This window comes from Giraffa tippelskirchi, chromosome 5, assembly GCF_054371585.1.
Source record: "Giraffa tippelskirchi isolate mGirTip1 chromosome 5, T2T-mGirTip1v1.2.pri, whole genome shotgun sequence".
NCBI lineage: Eukaryota > Metazoa > Chordata > Mammalia > Artiodactyla > Giraffidae > Giraffa > Giraffa tippelskirchi.
The window spans coordinates 1,749,512-1,768,245 of NC_137279.1; the positions used below are offsets into that span (position 1 = coordinate 1,749,512).

At 42.8% G+C, this 18,734-nt stretch overlaps 1 long non-coding RNA gene across 1 annotated transcript in view; it reads right to left on the minus strand.

Annotated features, from left to right (window-relative positions):
• Positions 1-10,994: 10,994 nt before the first annotated feature.
• Positions 10,995-18,734, minus strand: part of LOC145506718 (uncharacterized) — a 35,792-nt gene continuing 28,052 nt past the window's right edge. Inside the window, exons 7-9 of the long non-coding RNA XR_014054206.1 lie at positions 12,291-12,414; positions 11,381-11,424; positions 10,995-11,220 (exon numbers count right to left, since the gene is read on the minus strand). This is a non-coding gene — a long non-coding RNA (uncharacterized LOC145506718). The remainder of the gene's footprint in view (positions 11,221-11,380; positions 11,425-12,290; positions 12,415-18,734) is intronic.

Genomic DNA, 18,734 nt, shown 5'->3' on the forward strand with positions numbered 1-18,734 from the left:
CCAGATCCCCAAGACATTTGTCCTGTGTTTCCTAGTCAAACCTGAGTCTCCTGTAGCAGGCAGCGCCTCCATCGCTTTTAGAATCACTGAAGGCAGGTAAGGATGCTGGAGGAAACAGAAAGAACATGGTCTGGGAGCGGGGACCCCGGGGTCCAGGGCCATTCAGCCACGTGATCTGGAGGAACACAGGTCACGTCTCTACTCTCGGATTTCCACTTCTGTAAAACAGAGGAAGTGGGGGTAGGCGACTTCTAAGGTACTTCCAGTGCCATCTGTCACAGTGCGAGGGTGACATCTCTGTACTTTACCAGATCGTAACTGAAGGCTTAATCAGTCTGCCGGCTAGCATTCGGGATCGTAATCATTAGAGCAGAAGTCACTTTTTTATTTCCAGAAAGCGTTCCGGTGGGATTGTGCAGAAAAGCTAGGGGAGGTTACAGAGCAGGAAATGGGATCCTGGAATTGGACGGAGGGGGATGGATGCCATTGTTTGTGGTTAAATCCAGTAGTTCTGCCGCTTGAGTCATCAAAGTCTAGAGTTTTAGAACATCACCAAGTCACTCGGGAAGCTTTTGTTCCTTGTATCAGGTTCTTCATGGAAACAACCCACACATCCACCAGTAGAGGAGAAGGCTGATCAATAAATTATGATGTACCTTGGGGTCATATAGCGAGAACAAGACATCATGTGCGTGCTTAGTCGCTCATTTGCGTCTGACTCTTTGTGACCCCGTGGTCTGTAGCCCACCAGGCTTCTCTGTCCATGGAATTCTCCAGGCAAAAATACTGGAAAGTGTTGCCATGTCCTTCTCAAGAGGATCTCCCTGACCCAATGATCGAACCCATGTCTCCTGCACTGCAAGCGGAGTCTTTACCACTGAGCCACCTGGGAAGCCCCCAAGATGTCATATGGCCAAGTAAAAAGAGAGGTGTAGGGATTTCCCTGATGGTCCAGTGGCTACGACCTTGCCTTCCAGTACAGGGAATGGGGGTTTGATCCCTGGTTGGGAGCTAAGATCCCACATGCCTCGTGACCAAAAAACCAAAAGATAAAACAGAGGCAGTACTGTAGCAAATGCAATAAAGACTTTAAAAATGGTCCACATCAAAAAATCATTTTTTGAAAAAAAAGGTACAGAGTAGTAGGTTTCAGGTGGTATTTAAAAAACATGAAAGTGAAAGTGTTAGCCGCTCAGTCATGTCTGACTCTTTGTGAACCCATGGACTGTAGCCTGCCAGGCTCCTCTGTCCGTGGAATTCTCCAGACAAGAGTACTGGACTGGGTTGCCAACATACGTAATATATTACTATACATTTAGCCTATGAATAATCAACTATATATTAAAATGTGTGAAACTATCATAAAATAATAATAAAATTCTCAGGCTAAAACAAACAAACAAAATACATATTCGTTGACTCTGCCTGGACCTGAAAGTTTGACCAAGAAATTGGAGGAGTAGGTGAGAGAGCTAGGTTTCTCTTTGTATGCTTTGGTAGCTTTTGATTCATATGCATCTTTACTTATTCCGAATATAATTTGATCCATTTTCAATATAATTTAAATATAAATAAATTTATAAGTTAATAGTTTAAATATAATTTGATCTATTTTAAACTCCCCTCTTCACTTTTTCTTCACGACCCAGATAATCACGATGGTGTGATCACTCACCTAGAGCCAGACATCCTGGAATGTGAAGTCAGTGGGCGTTAGAAAGCATCACTACGAACAAAGCTAGTGGAGGTGATGGAATTCCAGTTGAGCTATTTCAAATCCTCAAAGGTGATGCTGTGAAAGTGCTGCACTCAATATGCCAGCAAATTTGGAAAACTCAGCAGTGGCCACAGGACTGGAAAAGGTCAGTTTTTGTTCCAATCCCAAAGATAGGCAATGCCAAAGAATGCTCAAACTACTGCACAGTTGCACTCATCTCACATGCTAGTAAAGTAATGCTCAAAATTCTCCAAGCCAGGCTTCAGCAATACGTGAACCATGAACTTCCAGATGTTCAAGCTGGTTTTAGAAAAGGCAGAGGAACCAGAGATCAAATTGTCAATATCCGCTGGATCATCGAAAAAGCAAGAGAGTTCCAGAAAAACATCTATTTCTGCTTTATTGACTATGCCAAAGCCTTTGACTGTGTGGATCACAATAAACTGTGGAAAATTCTGAAAGAGATGGGAATACCAGACCATCTGACCTGTCTCTTGAGAAACCTGTATGCAAGTCAGGAAGCAACAGTTAGAACTGGACATGGAACAACAGACTGGTTCCAAATAGGAAAAGGAGTACGTCAAGGCTGTATATTGTCACCCTGCTTATTTAACTTCTATGCAGAGTATATCATGAGAAACACTGGGCTGGAAGAAACACAAGCTGGAATCAAGATTGCCGGGAGAAATATCAATAACCTCAGATATGCGGATGACACCACCCTTATGGCAGAAAGTGAAGAAGAGCTAAAGAGCCTCTTGATGAAGGTGAAGGAGGAGAGTGAAAAAGTTGGCTTAAAACTCAACGTTCAGAAAACTAAGATCATGGCATCTGGTCCCATCACTTCATGGGAAATAGATGGGGAAACAGTGGAAACAGTGTCAGACTTTGTTTTTTGGGGCTCCAGAATCACTGCTGATGGTGACTGCAGCCATGAAAATAAAAGATGCTTACTCCTTGGAAGGAAGGTTATGGCCAACCTAGATAGCATATTTAAAAGCAGAGACATTACTTTGCCAACAAAAGTCTGTCTAGTCAAGGCTATGGTTTTTCCAGTGGTCATGTATGGTTGTGAGAGTTGGACGGTGAAGAAAGCTGAGTGCCAAAGAATTGATGCTTTTGAACTGTGGTGTTGGAGAAGACTCTTGAGAGTCCCTTGGACTGCAAGGAGATCCAATCCATCCATCCTAAAAGAGATCAATCCTGGGTGTTCATTGGAAGGTCTGATGTTGAAGCTGAAACTCTAATACTTTGGCCACCTCATGCGAAGGGTTGACTCACTGGAAAAGACCCTAATGCTGGGTAGGATTGGGGGCGGGAGGAGAAGGGGACGACAGAGGATGACATGGTTGGATGGCATCACTGACTCGATGGACATGGGTTTGGGTGGACTCCGGGAGTTGGTGATGGACAGAGAGGCCTGGTATGCTGCAGCTCATGGGGCTGCAAAGAGTCGGACACGACTGAGCGACTGAACTGAACTGAACTTCACTTTTTCCTGCAAGGCGGCTTTGGCCCCCCACCCCTCCCTAAGCTGTGCTCACAGAGTCCCTCCGAGCTCCTGCTGTGACTGCCCTGCTCCTGTTTCTCTGCCCCTTTGTTCCTAAGACAGTTTTGTCTCTCAGGTTCCGTGGGCTCTGGGCTCTGTTTTCCCTGCTGTCCTTCCAAGCCCAGCAGAGGAGAAGGTCAAACTCATCCTTGGGCCCCCGTTTCCTCTACACTCCTGCCCTCGGCAACACAAGGATGTCTTTATGGCTTCATCTCTCACCCCTGGACCAAATGGTTCCCAGTCTGGATCTTGGCTTCTGACTCCCAGGTTCTGCTAACCTGTGTCATCATTCTTGAGTCCCGTATCCGAGCCACCCAAACGCCCCTCACTACCGATCCCTCTTATCCACTCCCATTATTTCTCACTTTGAGCCCACAGGTGAATGTGAGAATCTGTCTAAACCTGAATTTTGATGATTCGGTAGATATCCACAACCAGTAGACTTTCATGATTTCAAACTGTGTGTCTGGTACTTCCTAGGTCTTTCACAGACGGCATCTTATTGAATTTAATAATAGGATAGATATCATCAAGATATTAATCACATTTTACAGCTGGAAAATGGAGACCCATAGAGAATTGCTCGAGATTTTGTGGGAAGAACGGAGCTGACACTCAAAGGTCTGAGCTCCTGATTTCAAGGCCAGGGATCCATCCGTTCCCATGCCTGCTTGCTGGCTCTGCCTGGCTTACTGGATTTGGTCTAAACATTTGTCTTGACCCTGAGGATCCCCTGCGAAATGGCCTTCCAGTTTTCTTGTATTTCTCCAGTGCTCTACAGTCCTTATCAAGTCAAATTTCTTTCAAGACATTGAGCATGTTTAATCCTTTCCCAGGTTTATTGGTTTGGATAATTTTTTTAACCTCCCTCCATAGCACCCTCTACCAGACCAACATGAGCTATCAAAATCCTCTCATCTTTCCATATCTGACTCAAATACCACCTCCTCCATGAAGCCTTCCCTGCCTCACCGTTAGCTTCCCAGATCAATCTGTGTCCTTTTATGGAATGTTTTTTCTTGAATTAAAATTCTTTCTGTATACTGCTTCGTAACCACCATCAGTGCCTAATATGTAACAGACCACAGGAAATACTTGTTGAATAGAAGATAGAATCAGTGAATTAACAGTTAACAAAAAATACACCCTAACACACACTCTAGGGTCATGAAACACACCCATGTAACTTAACTAGCTTATGTGGGAATTAAAAATGGAAAGTTGATCTCCTTAGTACTATACTAAGTCATTTCCACTGGTTCCTAAATACTAGTTTATCATGTTTTATTAGAATTTATACTGAGAAAATGTAGTGGGTTTTTTTTTTTCATAAACTAATTTCCCTCCTCTGAAGGACTATTTTTATTATGAGATTAATCCCTTCCTGATTTTTTCCTGTGAAAATGTCCTTTCTCTTATTAACTAGTCGTGATTCCTGATGGTGGGGGAGCTTTTTGAACCTTCATTTAGAGAAATGGGCAGTTGATAACCCAATATCTGCTCCTCTCCAGTTTATTTACTTATTCATTCATTTGGGAACCATCCCTGCTCTGTGATATCCCGGTGGGAGACCACTGCTCTAATCAACTAAGAGAATTAGTGACTTGCTTCTTAAACAAAACTGGCTCCAAATAGCATTCAGAAAAACAAAGCACAAATGTGTTATTTTTGTGTATCATATTTGCTATGGGAACAGCTATTACTGTAGTTTCAAATATGTTGGTATTTGAACAAGTCATGGCATATGGGCTAAATTTTCCTTCTTTTTCAGTCACTAAAAATATAAATCAAACCTTCCATTAAAGTGCTAGTTAGGAGCTATGCTTCAACTTTTGCGGACTTCTTTTTAAATGGATGTTGAACTACTGCTGAATGTAGTCAATGGTCCTTCTTTCATTATGCCCTACAGACAGTTAGAAGAATGTACTGCACATCTCTCTGATGTTTGGTCTTTGGGGTCAGGCTACTGGGAGCTTGCTGAAGATATGATTTTGATTAACCGGAACAAAATATGGTGGCTTCCTTCTTCAGATTTAATTTTCTCATCTGCTCCCCATCTTCCTCCTTGCTTTCTAGATCAGAGAAATACAGTTTCCTGTTTACTTTCTTCTGTTTTGATGTAAAGGTTCTGGATAAAACTGGAAGAAGAAAATTACAGCTTGAGCTCGAGCATTTGAAAAGGCAAACGCTTGTGACATCCAAAATGATATTCTTTATGGAACTTGGATAACTCAACATCATTTATCCCACATGAGAAACACTTTTATGATTAGGATCTTCAAAATGAAACCTGAAGTTGAAAAGGAAGGAAAAGTGACAAACGGCCCAGGGTGTCAAAAATGTGCAGAACTTGTCCTCCACGATTCCCACACGAAGGAGGTGTCCTGGAAAACAGAAGACTTGGTGCTTTAGCTAATCCGTCCCAGTTCTGCTTAAACCTAGTTCTTGGTGCATTTTAAAACGTCTTTGTTACGATAGTGAACACAGTTCAGAATAATAACAGCAGTTTGTAAAGGAAATCAGGAGATTTTTATTTGAAAGTAAGTAAGACTGGAAATGCTCAGAATCACCTGGACTCACGCAGACGGTAAACCATTTTCTTGCCATGGATCCTGTGGATCCGTGTTAATATGCACACAGTGGGGCTGGTTCAAGCAGGTCTGACACCTGTACCTCATTTAACTTTCTATTTCATTTGGAATGAATGTTGTTGTTTACCTTTCATGGGCCACTTAGCTAGTTTGGTTAACTTTTTGGAGTGAGGGTGGGTGTAGGAGCAGAGATGTGGGAGTAGGGTCAGGACTAGAGGGTGGGAGGTTCAGCCTAAGATCTTGGCAGCACTTTGGGAAGTATGTTATTTTTTCATTAGGGAATGGGAAAACAGTACAGATAGCTCAAGGAACCCTACGCTAATACTAAAAACAAATTAGAATACATTCTCATTGCAACTGAGTATATTTTTGGTACTTAAAACTCAACATTTTTTTCATATGGTGGAAGCAATCCATGTTTATTTGTTTAATTTAGAAAATACAGAAAACCAAATGGAACAATAGACACCCATAATTTCACCATCCAGAGATGTACTTTGTCTATCCTTCCATTTATTTTGTGCCAAAGTGAGATTCTATTGTATATTGCTTTTGTAACTTGTTTCTTTCACTTGAGTATTATTAATATACCTTGATATTAATAAATATTCATCCAAAACATCAATTTAATGCATCGTAGAATTTCATTGTTTGGATGTATCGTTTTTGTTTGTTTTTAACCAAACCCCTATTATAGGATATTTTTGTTATTTCAATAATTTTGGTTCTTACGATAATGCTTTAAGCAGTAAACTTGAACACACATCTTTGCTTACTTCCCTGATTATTCTTAAATATGGATAAGTTCTTGAATGTGATTTGTCAGTTTATTTTTAAGTCTTTTGATATATATGCTATATTGCTCTTCTGTGAAGTACAAATTTTCATATATACCAGCAATATGTAAAGTGTACTGACGCTGGGAAAGATTGAAGGCAGGAGGAGAAGGGGGTGACAGAGGATGAGACGGTTGGATGGCATCACTGACTCAATGGACGTGAGTCTGAGCAAACTCCGGGAGATGGTGAAGGACAGGGAAGCCTGGCGCGCTGCAGTTAGTGGGGTCACAAAGAGTCGGACACGAACAACAACAATGATGTTATACATTTCTTCATGATTTTGTTTGCCTTTTTTCCTCTTATAAGATTAGTTTTCCGTTTATCTATTACGATCCTCTTGTATTGATTTCTGAGAGACATATATTAAATATATTAGCTCTTTGTCTATCAAACACAGTCATTTTTCCAAGTTTCCCTTTTTCCCTTTAATGGCAGTTACAGCATTTTTTGATGTATTTGTTTTTCTGTAGTCAGCTCTGTCGATCTTTTCCAGTTTCTGCCTTAAATGTTAAATGTTAAAAGGCTCTTCCTCCTCTGTCTCCCCTCTGAAGGTGAGATGAATACACACCTATGAGTGAATACGTCAATCGTTACAGGTGTGTTGTCTGCAGAGATGCTGAGACTGTACTTACTGTTTGGATCATTTGTATTAAGAATATTTTTATTCTAGGTAGAAACGCCAGCATTTTAGTCTGAATTACACCAACAATGTTGATTATGCAGATGTTTTCACCCTGAGCGCCACTAAGCTAATCTACATCTTTGACCAGTTTTCTCCACTTCGCAGTTAAACCGCTCTCATCTTTTTTCATTTTCTGTTTCATGTCTTACTGAGGTTATTTTTATTGGGATTAGTTCATTTCCATGTAAATTTACAACTAAGCTTTTGTCTTTTGGTAAGACATTTTGGGCCAAATCAAAGTCTAACAGCAGCCTGCAATTTTAAGTTTTCTTTCGTGGCCTACATTTTTAACAAGTTCAACTTTCCTGAATCACATTTTAATACTTCTAATTTTGTTTAAAAATGGGATTCTCCAAAGAGCTGTTTATTACAATTTTTATCATATGTGGTCTGGCTTGTTGTCTTTGAAGTTTTGTGTGGCTTATTTCTTTTCATGATTTTTTACTCAGTTCAGTTCAGTTCAGTTGCTCAGTCATGTCCAACTCTTTGTGACCCCATGAACTGCAGCACACCAGGCCTCTCTGTCCATCACCAACTCCTGGAGTTTACTCCAACTCATGTCCATTGAGTAGGTGATGCCATCCAACCATCTCATCCTCTCTCGTCCCCTTCTCCTCCTGCCTTCAATCCTTCCCAGCATCAGGGTCTTTTCCAATGAGTCAGCTCTTCACATCAGGTGGCCAAAGTATCGGAGTTTCAGCTTCAACATCAGTCCTTCCACTGAACACCCAGGGTTGATTTCCTTTAGGATGGACTGGTTGGATCTCCTTGCAGTCCAAGGGACTCTCAAGAGTCTTCTCCAACACCACAGTTCAAAAGCATCAATTCTTCGGCGCTCAGCTTTCTTCACAGTCCAACTCTCACATCCATACATGACCACTGGAAAAACCATAGCCTTGACTAGATGGACCTTTGTTGACAAAGTAATGTCTCTGCTTTTTAATATGCTGTCTAGGTTGGTCATAACTTTCCTTCCAAGGAGTAAATGTCTTTTAATCTCATGGCTGCAATCACCACCTGCAGTGATTTTGGAGCCCAAAAAAATAAAGTCAGCCACTGTTTCCCCATTTTTTTGCCATGAAATGACGGGACCAGATGCCATGATCTTAGTTTTCTGAATGTTGAGCTTTAAGCCAACTTTTTTCACTCTCCTCTTTCACTTTCATCAAGAGGCTCTTTAGTTCTTCTTCACTTTCTGCCATAAGGGTGGTGTTATCTGCATATCTGAGGTTATTGATATTTCTCCCAGCAATCTTGATTCCAGCTTGTGCTCCATCCAGCCCAGTGTTTCTCATGATGTGCTCTGCATGTGAGTTAAATAAGCAGGGTGACAATATACAGCCTTGATGTACTCCTTTTCCTATTTGGAACCAGTCTGTTGTTCCATGTCCAGTTCTAACTGTTGCTTCCTGACCTGCATACAGGTTTCTCAAGAGGCAGGTCAGGTGGTCTGGTATTCCCATCTCTTTCAGGATTCTCCACAGTTTATTGTGATCCACACAGTCAAAGACTTTGGCTTAGTCAATATAGCAGAAATAGATGTTTTTATGGAACTCTTTTCATTATGAGGTGAATAAAAACGGCTGATGGGTGACAACAGATGTACATGCAGTGTTTCTCCATTTGGCGCCCATGCACTGGGTCCCCTTTGCCAGCCCAGGGACGGTGCATGTGGTGGCTTAAAATCTGCCCACGACTTCTTCTCCAGGTGATACTCCCTCCAAAACATGCAGCATGACGCCCTCCCCCCAGAGTGTGGGCTCGAGCAAGGGACTCAGCTCCAAAGACCAGGAGGAAGCGTGGGGGCAGCGCCCGTGGCCCAGTCCCTGGAGACGCGGCCTGAGAGGCAGGCGGCCTCTGCCCACTCTCTCATCTCCCGCTCCTGGGAGCCCTGCTGCCAGGCGGTGGGGAACCCCCGAGGTTTCTGGGGGGCCCCCTCAGTGGCAGCCCTCTGGGGGCACCACCTGGGGAGCGGACCCTCCAGTCCCGGGTCCCCTCGTTGGGGGGCTGAGCTGCAGAAACTGTAAGACCACTTTGGGCCGGTTTGTTCTGGAGACACGGTGAGCCCAGGAGAGGTGGCCTGGGGTCCGCAGCTTGCTCTCCCTCAGGGATGCTCCGCTAACGCCCCTCTCCCCCTCTCCGTACTACCCCGCCTCCCCTCAGCTCGCCTCTCTTTCAGCCTGGCCACCTCCCCTCCCCTCCCCCGTCACTACCCCCTGCCCTTTTTCCTTCCCAATGGCACAGCAATGGCAAGGCTTCTGTGACCCATTCTGCATGTGCGGGAGGGAGAACACAGCTTTGGTGATTATGCACTACCCCCGCTGAAGGTGTTCACTTCCACGGCACAGGTTCCTATGGGTGCAAAGGTACCCTCCATCCTTCCAAGACACGCAGCACTTTGTGCCCACTATGGGTGGGCAGCACAGGATTTCAAAGGAACCCTTGGGAAATAGATGTTTTACTTAAAGTCCAAGGGATGTTTAAAAGTAACCATAATACAAAACTAGTGACTGGGACTTCCTGGGGGGCACGGGTTCCATCCCTGGGCCGAGAACCAAGACTCTGTGTGCAGTAGGCCAAGAGACAGTCAGTGAAGAAGATAAAATAGAGTGGTCGCTAGAGATTATGTTAAAAAAAATAGGGATTTAGTCAGTTTAGATACCTGGTTCCCCGGTGGCTCAGACGGTAAAGTGTCTGCCTGCAATGCGGGAGACCCGGGTTCGATCCCTGGGTCGGGAAGATCCCCTGGAGAAGGAAATGGCAACCCACGTCAGTACTCTTGCCTGGAAAATTCCATGGACAGAGGAGCCTGGTGGGCTACAGTCCATGGGGTGGCAGAGTTGGACTTGACTAAGCAACTGCATTTCTTCTTTTATTGATGAACATAAGGAAGAGAGGAGAACCAGAAGCCCTAAAATGTCTTTTGCCAATTGCTGACGGAGATGGGATGAACAGCTGAAACCTCAGAAGGAAAGCCTGTTTGTATCGCCTTTCAGATAGCATTTGGCCTGGTAAGATGACTCACGGAACCGTCCGTTCTCTGTGGGGCTCTCTCGGCCTGGACCCTTCACCCGGGGCTGCCTGCGTGTCCTCACAGCGTGGCAGCGGGATTCGCTGGGGCAAGCGATCCGAGACAGCCACGGATGTGCAACAATCAGACTTTCAATGTTCACTCCTATTGCTCACACAAATACACCATTTAATTGCCTCTTTCCCTTGTGGGGGCTTTCCTGATAGCTCAATTGGTAAAGAATCTGCCTGCAACGCGGGAGACCTGGGTTCAGTCCCTGGGTTGGGAAGATCCCCTGGAGAAGGGAAAGGCTACCCACTCCGGTATTCTGGCCTGGAGAATTCCATGGATTATGTCCATGGGGTCTCAGAGAGTCGGACACGACTAAGCGACTTCACTTTCACTTTTCACTTTCCTGCATTGGAGAAGGAAATGGCAACCCACTCCAGTGTTCTTGCCTGGAGAATCCCAGGGACGGCAGAGCCTGGTGGGCTGCGGTCTATGGGGTCGCACAGAGTTGGACACAACTGAAGTGACTTAGCAGCCATCTGTAAGTTGCATACCAGCCTAGCCCCCATGCCTAGACAGAATTTCAACATCAGAAAATAAGGTCACTGCTTTCACTTTAAAGCTAACAAAGATTAGAAGCCAACATTCAATTAGAAAAATCACTCAGCATGGCTTCAGCTGATGAAATGCTGGAACAACGATGGCAATTCCAAGAACCATGTTGTGTTGCTTTGGACAGTCCAAGGGGACTAGAGAAAATGCTGAATAAAACAACCCTGGACTTCTGCGACACTCCAGTGGCTCTTCAAAGACCTTTTAAAAACTAAAAAAAAAAAGAAACCCAACTTAAAACAAAAAAAAATGAAACCTAAAATTGTTTTATTGCACTCTCTAAAAAATTCTTAATTAAATGATTAAAATATAAATTAATTATTATAATTTAGAACAACATTACATGAACTTTACCACAAGGTGTTTTTTACCTGATTCAGTAGAGTCCCAGGTACTTTTTTGCAGAGGAAATTCTCTAAAAGAAAATAAATTACCACAGTTTTTCAGACAAATATCCTAGTTCTTTCTAAATTCCAAATGGAACTAAAACTACATTATGTAAAAGATGCTTGCCAAGAGTGTGATTGGTGTTTGATCAAAGGCCTTATTGAAACACACACTTTCCTAACAGCATCCGTTTCCAAAACATCTTAAAATAAAAAGCAAGAACACAGCTAATGAAGGGGAAAGTCGGCTCCACACATGACGCGGTTGATTTGTTTTACTCGTGCATGTGCTTTTGGAGCTTGTTGAAAAAAAAAACAAGCAAAAAAAAAAAAAGCACCATAACAACAACGCTTTGGAGTCCAGTTGAGTGCTGAATAAAGTGTCCCAGCTAAGTTATACATCTCAGCAAAGAGAGGTTTGAATGGCAAGTGCTGGGCAGGACGGACCCTGAGAGCAGCACAGGCGGAGAACAAAGGGGCCTTGAGGAGACTCCGGGCCTCTCCCGCCCCAGCCGGTCGCCAGCTGAACAGGAGGCTGCTGGAGCCGTCAGGCGAGTTTGCCCAGGAAACTCAAGGGCACGGAAAGAAGTAACCCGTCCCCGGCATCTGTCCATTCACTGGGCTTCTGAGAGGCCAAACATTATTTTGGTACCTGCATTTCGTTAGCTAATAGCGAGCTTTCGCCGTCCAACAGAACCAAGACACTTCAAGCGCACTGTATTATGTTCCCAGTTGGGTTTTTGTCTGCATTTCCCCTTTAACCTCACATTCTGTCTTAAAGCACAGACGCACTTCCTAACCATCAAAATCAAGCAGTCATCAGAAACCACGGTTTACTGTTTAAATTTAATATGATTCACTTTTTAAAAGTAACAAAGGCCGTCATTGCGCTCACCTTGGAGCCGTGCTGAGGCCAGCGTCTCCCTGCAGTCTGTGGCCTTCTCTCAGGGCTGAGTTAGACACGATTCCTCGTTGACACTTCACGGGATTTCAGGGAATGAGTTACAGAGCACATTCTCCTGGGAAGGCAGAAATAAAAATAGCATAAGAATGGACTAATGTAACAGTTTTCAACATTTTTATTCTCAATTGCCCATTTTTAATTCCCTATATCAGTTGTCATTTAAATAGTACCCAATACAGAAGAAGCATGTCTAATTAGCCTATTAAAAAGCAAGGCTTAATAACACCAGACGAAGACCACATGGGTATAAAAGTCTTACTCTGCGCCACTCTGCTGTCATTTGGGGGTCTTTCTCAGCCTGGGTGTACCCCTCGCCCTTCCCCACTCGGCCCCCCTTGGTGGTGGGTGCAGAGCTGGGTGTGTGGGAAGGTGCAGAGACAGAATCCCTGCGTCCAGCGGCCCTGGGCTGCGAGTCCTTCCAGCTCTGCACTCGCCTGCAGGGCGACTTACCTGTCTGGGATTCGCTTCCCCCATTTTGAAGTGGGGTGTTGAAGAAGGCGTTAGGAATGGCCTACGCTAAATGAAATCACATTTGGCATCTAAGTCTGCCTTCTAACACGGTCTTGAAAATTAGATAAAGATTTACCCACTCGATATATACAATGGAATACTACCCAGCCACAAAAAGAGTAAAATAATGCCATTTGCAGCAACATGGATGCAACTAGAGGTTACCATATTAGGTAAACAAATCAGGGAGAGAAAGACAAATATTATATGCTGTCACTTATATGTGGAATTTAAAATGAACCTATTCTATAAAACAGATCCCTGGACATAGAGAACAAATTTGTGGGTGCCAAGGGGGAGGGATTGGAAGATGGATGGAATGGGAGTTTGGGGTTAGCACATCCAAGCTATTACATATAGAATTATAACAAGGTCCTACTGTACAGCACAGGGAACTATATTCAATATCCTGTGATAAAGCATAATGGAAAAGCATATTTTTTTAAAAGAACGTATACATACAACTGAACCACTTAGCTGCCCAGCAGAAATTAACACAACATTGTAAATCAACTCTACTTCAATGGTTCGCTTTTTGCTTCATCATTCTCCCAGTTTAATGAAATACTACTGTGTCTTCAGTCTTTCAACCTAGTGAAGTAATTTCAGAAAACACTGCTTGATTTTAAATGATGTATTCATGGGCTGTGTTGTTAGTAGAAAATGCTGCTGTTAAATCAATGTATCATAAGACACTCCTGCTCAAGTTCAAAATGTTAGAATAACAGGACTTTTCTTCAGCAACCACTGCAACTATTTGAGGGTATAAATCAGGCAGGACTAGTTTTACTTTGGTTTAAAATATTGCTTCTCTGGTGGCTCAACAGTAAAGAATCTACCTGCAATGCAGGAGATGCTGCTTTGATCCCTGGGTTGGAAAGATCCCCTGGAGAAGGATGTAGCAACCCACTCCAGGATTCTTGCCTGGAGAATCCCATGGACAGGGGAGCCTGGAGGGCTGCAGTCCATGGGGTCACAGAGAGTCAGACACGGCTGAGTGACTAAACCACCTAGGAAACTTGGAATATTTCAGTAACTTTACAGAAAGTTACAGAAAACAGCATAAAGTACAGACCTTTGATCTTTGTCAGATCTGAATAGTTGGCTGTATTTGCTTCAATTTTTTAAAAATAAAATGTTACAGGTGCAGTTAAAGCCTTCCATCTACTTTCCCCATCCTGTTCCTCACCCTCTGTCTCCCACGTACGAATTATTATGCAACAAATGTTTTCTCCCTTGCATATTTTTGTAATTTTAATACATATGAATGTATAACAAATAAAGCACATTACGACATATACTTTTAAACTTTATATTAGTGACACCAGACCATCTTTCAATGTTCACATTTACCCATGCTAAGCCACTTAAGTTCATTCACTTTGATTGTTGTCTAGCATTCTTTTATGTGAATGTAGTTCAGTTTATGTACCTAACGGCAGAAAGTGAAGAGGAGCTAAAGAGCCCTTGATGAATGTGAAAGAGGAGAGTGAAAAAGCTGACTTAAAACTCGATGTTCAAAAACTGAAGATCATGGCATCCGGTCCCATCACCTCATGGCAAATAGATGGGAAAAAAATGGAAACAGTGACAGACTTTATTTTCTTGGGCTCCAAAATTACTGTAGATGGTGACTGCAGCCATGAAATTAAAAGAGGCTTCTTCCTTGGAAGGAAAGCTAGAACAAACCTAGACAGTGTATTAAAAAGCAGAGACATTACTTTGCCAACAAAAGTCCCTATAGTCAAGGCTATGGTTTTTCCAGTGGTCATGTACAGATGTGAGAGTTGAACCATAAAGAAGGCTGAGTGCTGAAGAATTGATGCTTTTGAACTGTGGTGTTGGAGAAGACTCTTGAGAGTCCTTTGGGCAGCAAGGAGATCAAACCAGTCAATCCTAAAGGCAATCAGTCCTGAATACTCATTGGAAGGACTGATGCCGAGGCAATAATACTTTGGCCACCTGATGTGACGAGCCAACTCACTGGAAAAGCCCCTGATGCTGGGAAAGATGAGGGCAGGAGGAGAAGGGACGACAGAGGATGAGATGGTTGGATGGTATCACTGATTCAATGGACATGAGTTTGAGCAAACTCCTGGATATAGTGAAAGACAAGGAAGTCTGGTGTGCTGCAGTCCATGGGATGGAAAAGAGTCGGACACGACTGAGCTACTGAACAAAAACAACCTCAGTTTATGAATCCATTTTACTATTAGTGGATATTTAGATGGTTTCTAATTGCTTGCTGTAGCAAACAGTGTTATAAATACAATGTTCTTATACTTGTTTCCTTGGGCACATGTGTGAGAGTTGCTGAGATGAAGAAGCACCTTTTCAACCTGAGTATGTTTTCTCAATGTTCTGCAAAGTGTGTGGGTTGCTCCTGCTCCCCCTCCCTACCAGCACTTGACATCATCTGATGTTCACATTGTTTCTTATCCAACTATGTAAACGCTACTTCATTTTCATTATAATTTGTGTTTCTCTGATCGCAAGTGAGTTGAAGTGCTTTTGTTTCATGTTAATTGAATTTCTTCTGTGACCTGCCTGTTTGTATCTTCTGCCCGTTTTGCTTTTGAGTTGTCTTTGCTTAGATTTTTCCCTTGTTCGTTGCATGAGGTAGGTATGTAATTTTTCCCCCACGTGATTAATCAGATTTTACATCATCCTTTGTGGAAGTATTTGTCCTTTCCCCCCAAATCTGTAATGTCACCTACAGCTCCCGTGTATGAATGGTTTCATTTTGTAAACCTTTGCTTGCTGTTATCGATCTATTTTCCTATTACTGAACCAATATTAATTGTAATAGCCACACTTAATTATCATAGCTTAGAACAAGTTTTCTTACATGGTAAGGGAAATTCCTTTACCTTGTTCTTTATGCTTTGAAAGTATCGTTTCATGTAAATTTTAGAATTCATTTGCAAAAACTCTGTAGAGATTTTGGTTGGAAATAAGCGAGTTCAGAGATCAACTGGGAGAGAATGAGACATTTTTGCAATACTGAATCTTCCAATATATAAGATATAGCTCTCCTTTTATGACGTTTTTATCTTAACTGGTTTTAGATTTTTTTAAAGATCCCCAACATGTTTTGTTAGATTTACGACTAGGAATCTTATGGGTTTGGGTACTAGGCCTTCCCTGGTGGCTCAGTGGTAAAGAACCCACCTGCCAAGGCAGGAGATGCAGGAGCCGTGGGTTCAGTCCCCGGGTCGGGAGGATCCCCTGGAGGAGGAAATGGCAACCCGCTCCAGTACTCTTGCCTGGGAAAACCCATGGACAGAGGAGCCTGGTGGGCTACAGTCCATAGGGCTGCAAACAGTCAGATGTGACTGAATGCGTTTCATGGAAGAAGAAACAAATTCAGTTTTTAAAAACTCTATCGTTAGTTCTAGTAATTTGTTGATTCTCTGGACTTTCTGTGATAACTGTGATAATTGGTCATTTGGGAGTTATTGCAGTTTGTTTCTTTTTTTCCAACTTTTCACTTTTCTTTTTTTATCTCTGACTGCTGAGGCTTACATTTCTAATACACTAAGATATGAGTGATGGATGATCATGTCCTCTGTCATTCTTGGCCCCTAAGTTTCCTTAGTAACAGCATCAATTCCCCATCGTGTGTAGCTAGTGGCATGTATCAGTCTGCTCAGGCTGTCAGAACAAACACCATAGATTGGGTGGCTTAAACAACAGAGTTGTATTTTCTCCTAGGTCTGGAGGATAAAAGTCCACGATCAAGGCTCCAGATGACTTGGTTTCTGGTGAGGGCTGTCTGCCTGGCTTGCAGATAGATGTTTTCCTGCTGTATCTTCACATGCACTTTCCCTTGGTGCACAAACGTGCACACACACACAGACACCACACAACACACACACAACACACACACCACACAACACACACACCCAACACACAACAAGCCCCCTGATGTCTCTTCTTAAAAAAACACTAATTCTATCAGATCAGGGCCCCACCCTTATGACCTCATTTAACCATAATTTTTCCCTAAAGACCCCATCTTCAAATAAGCCATAAAAAAGGCTGGAGGAAAAACTCCAATATAAGCAGTGAGAGGTAGGGTAAACGACGTAAAGTTATTTTTATATTTATTTAAATTTAGAGACTCTATCAGAAACATTTAGTCAAACGTCTCCTAATGAATTTGGTGTGAAGATCTGATAATGAACCAAGACAACCATTACACAAAGCGCTGTGAGTGCACGCATGCTCAGTCTTGTTCAACTCTTTGTGACCCCGGGGACTGCAGCCGCCAGGCTCCTCTGTCCATGGGATTCTCCAGGCAAGAATACCGGAGTGGGTTGCCATGCCCTCTTCCAGGGGATCTTCCGAACTCAATCGAACTCGGGTCTTCTGCATTGCAGGCAGATTCTTTACTGTCTGAGCCACCAGGGAAGCCCACACAAAGCACTATCATTCTGTTATTGCTCTAATGTAAGGCAAGAAAGTTTTCACCTTGCATAACATCTATAATATAAGGTAGATGAGGAACTCATCTTAATGCAATCTGTAACTCACTCCTAAAAATTAAACATCAATTATAATTGTTTTGCCTGAATTCTAAGTATCTCTTAAAGGAAATGTGAAATTGGAACTCATTCAATATTCAGAGAGGAAAAATTTGATAGACAAATCAATAACATAGTGTTTTAAATATTTTATAGAAAGTGTTTTAAATAAGATACATGAAATGATAACCATTTTTCCAATAGTTGCATTTAGGTGTAACTTTGCCTACAAAATATTTACACTAGCAATAAAAACTCTTAAGCCCTTTAGTGATACTTGGGTGAAATCAACTCCTAAATGTTCAGCTGCAATGACATGGCAGGATTTCTTAATCAGATGTTTTCGTTTTGAGCAATAGAAATCTACTTAAGCTATCTTGAAAATATGCTGTATAAAGGGTTTATTATATGTAATTAGGTTTATCACAAGGAACCTCAAGAATGCGGCAACATGAAGAATTAGACAACTAAACAGGAAACTAAAAAGTAGGCATCTACGTTCGTACTCGGGGGCTCTGCAGCTTCCTGTATTCATCACACCTTTCTCTCTCCTCAGACCTCTTTCCTTGTGTTCATGGTCAAACATGTGCTCCCAGCCCTGCCTTCAGGCCGCGCCTCATTGCATGCCCCTCACAGAGGTTGACCAGCAGCTTAACTTCAAATCTCTCAGAGGGACACTCACTGGCTGCACAGGTCAGGGGTGAGCAAGCAGGGAGGGGCGGGGGCAGTCCCCACACGTGCACACGCTGGCTTCCAGGAATAAAGGGGGCTTTGGGTTGGTATCATTTGGAAAAGGTAGACTCGCTCAGATTATGTGTGCAGATCACCCAGTGCTGTTGGGAGTTTCAGAAACAAGACTTGAATGTACAAGTCCTCAGTCCGTGGGGCCTAAACAGCTGCATGTCACCCTCAGGCAGTTATGTTCCTACATCTCCAGCTTAATTACAGCAAAAACCTGAACATGCCTGAAAGAGGACTCTTTAGTTTTGTATTCACATCTAACAACTAGGCTCAAGCCTCAAGATCAGGTGATTTTTTTCCAACAGTTATCTGAAAAGTTTAGAATCATTTTCACTCACCAAGCTCTTAGGAAAGGAACTATTAATTTTTGAGTTGATTTATCGCTGGAGCTTCGTGAGATTAAATTCAAGTCTGGGGGATATGATGGGTTCTTTTTCCAAACCACCATATCTGGAAATATAAGACAGGCTCTAATGTTACAAAGAAATCTTTCCCTGGGAAAATTACATACTTGTCATCACACATGTACTGACCTGGCCTTGCTGTCCATCCCTTGTCCTCAGGACCCCTCATTGGTCCCCAGCCTCTGGCCCCAGCT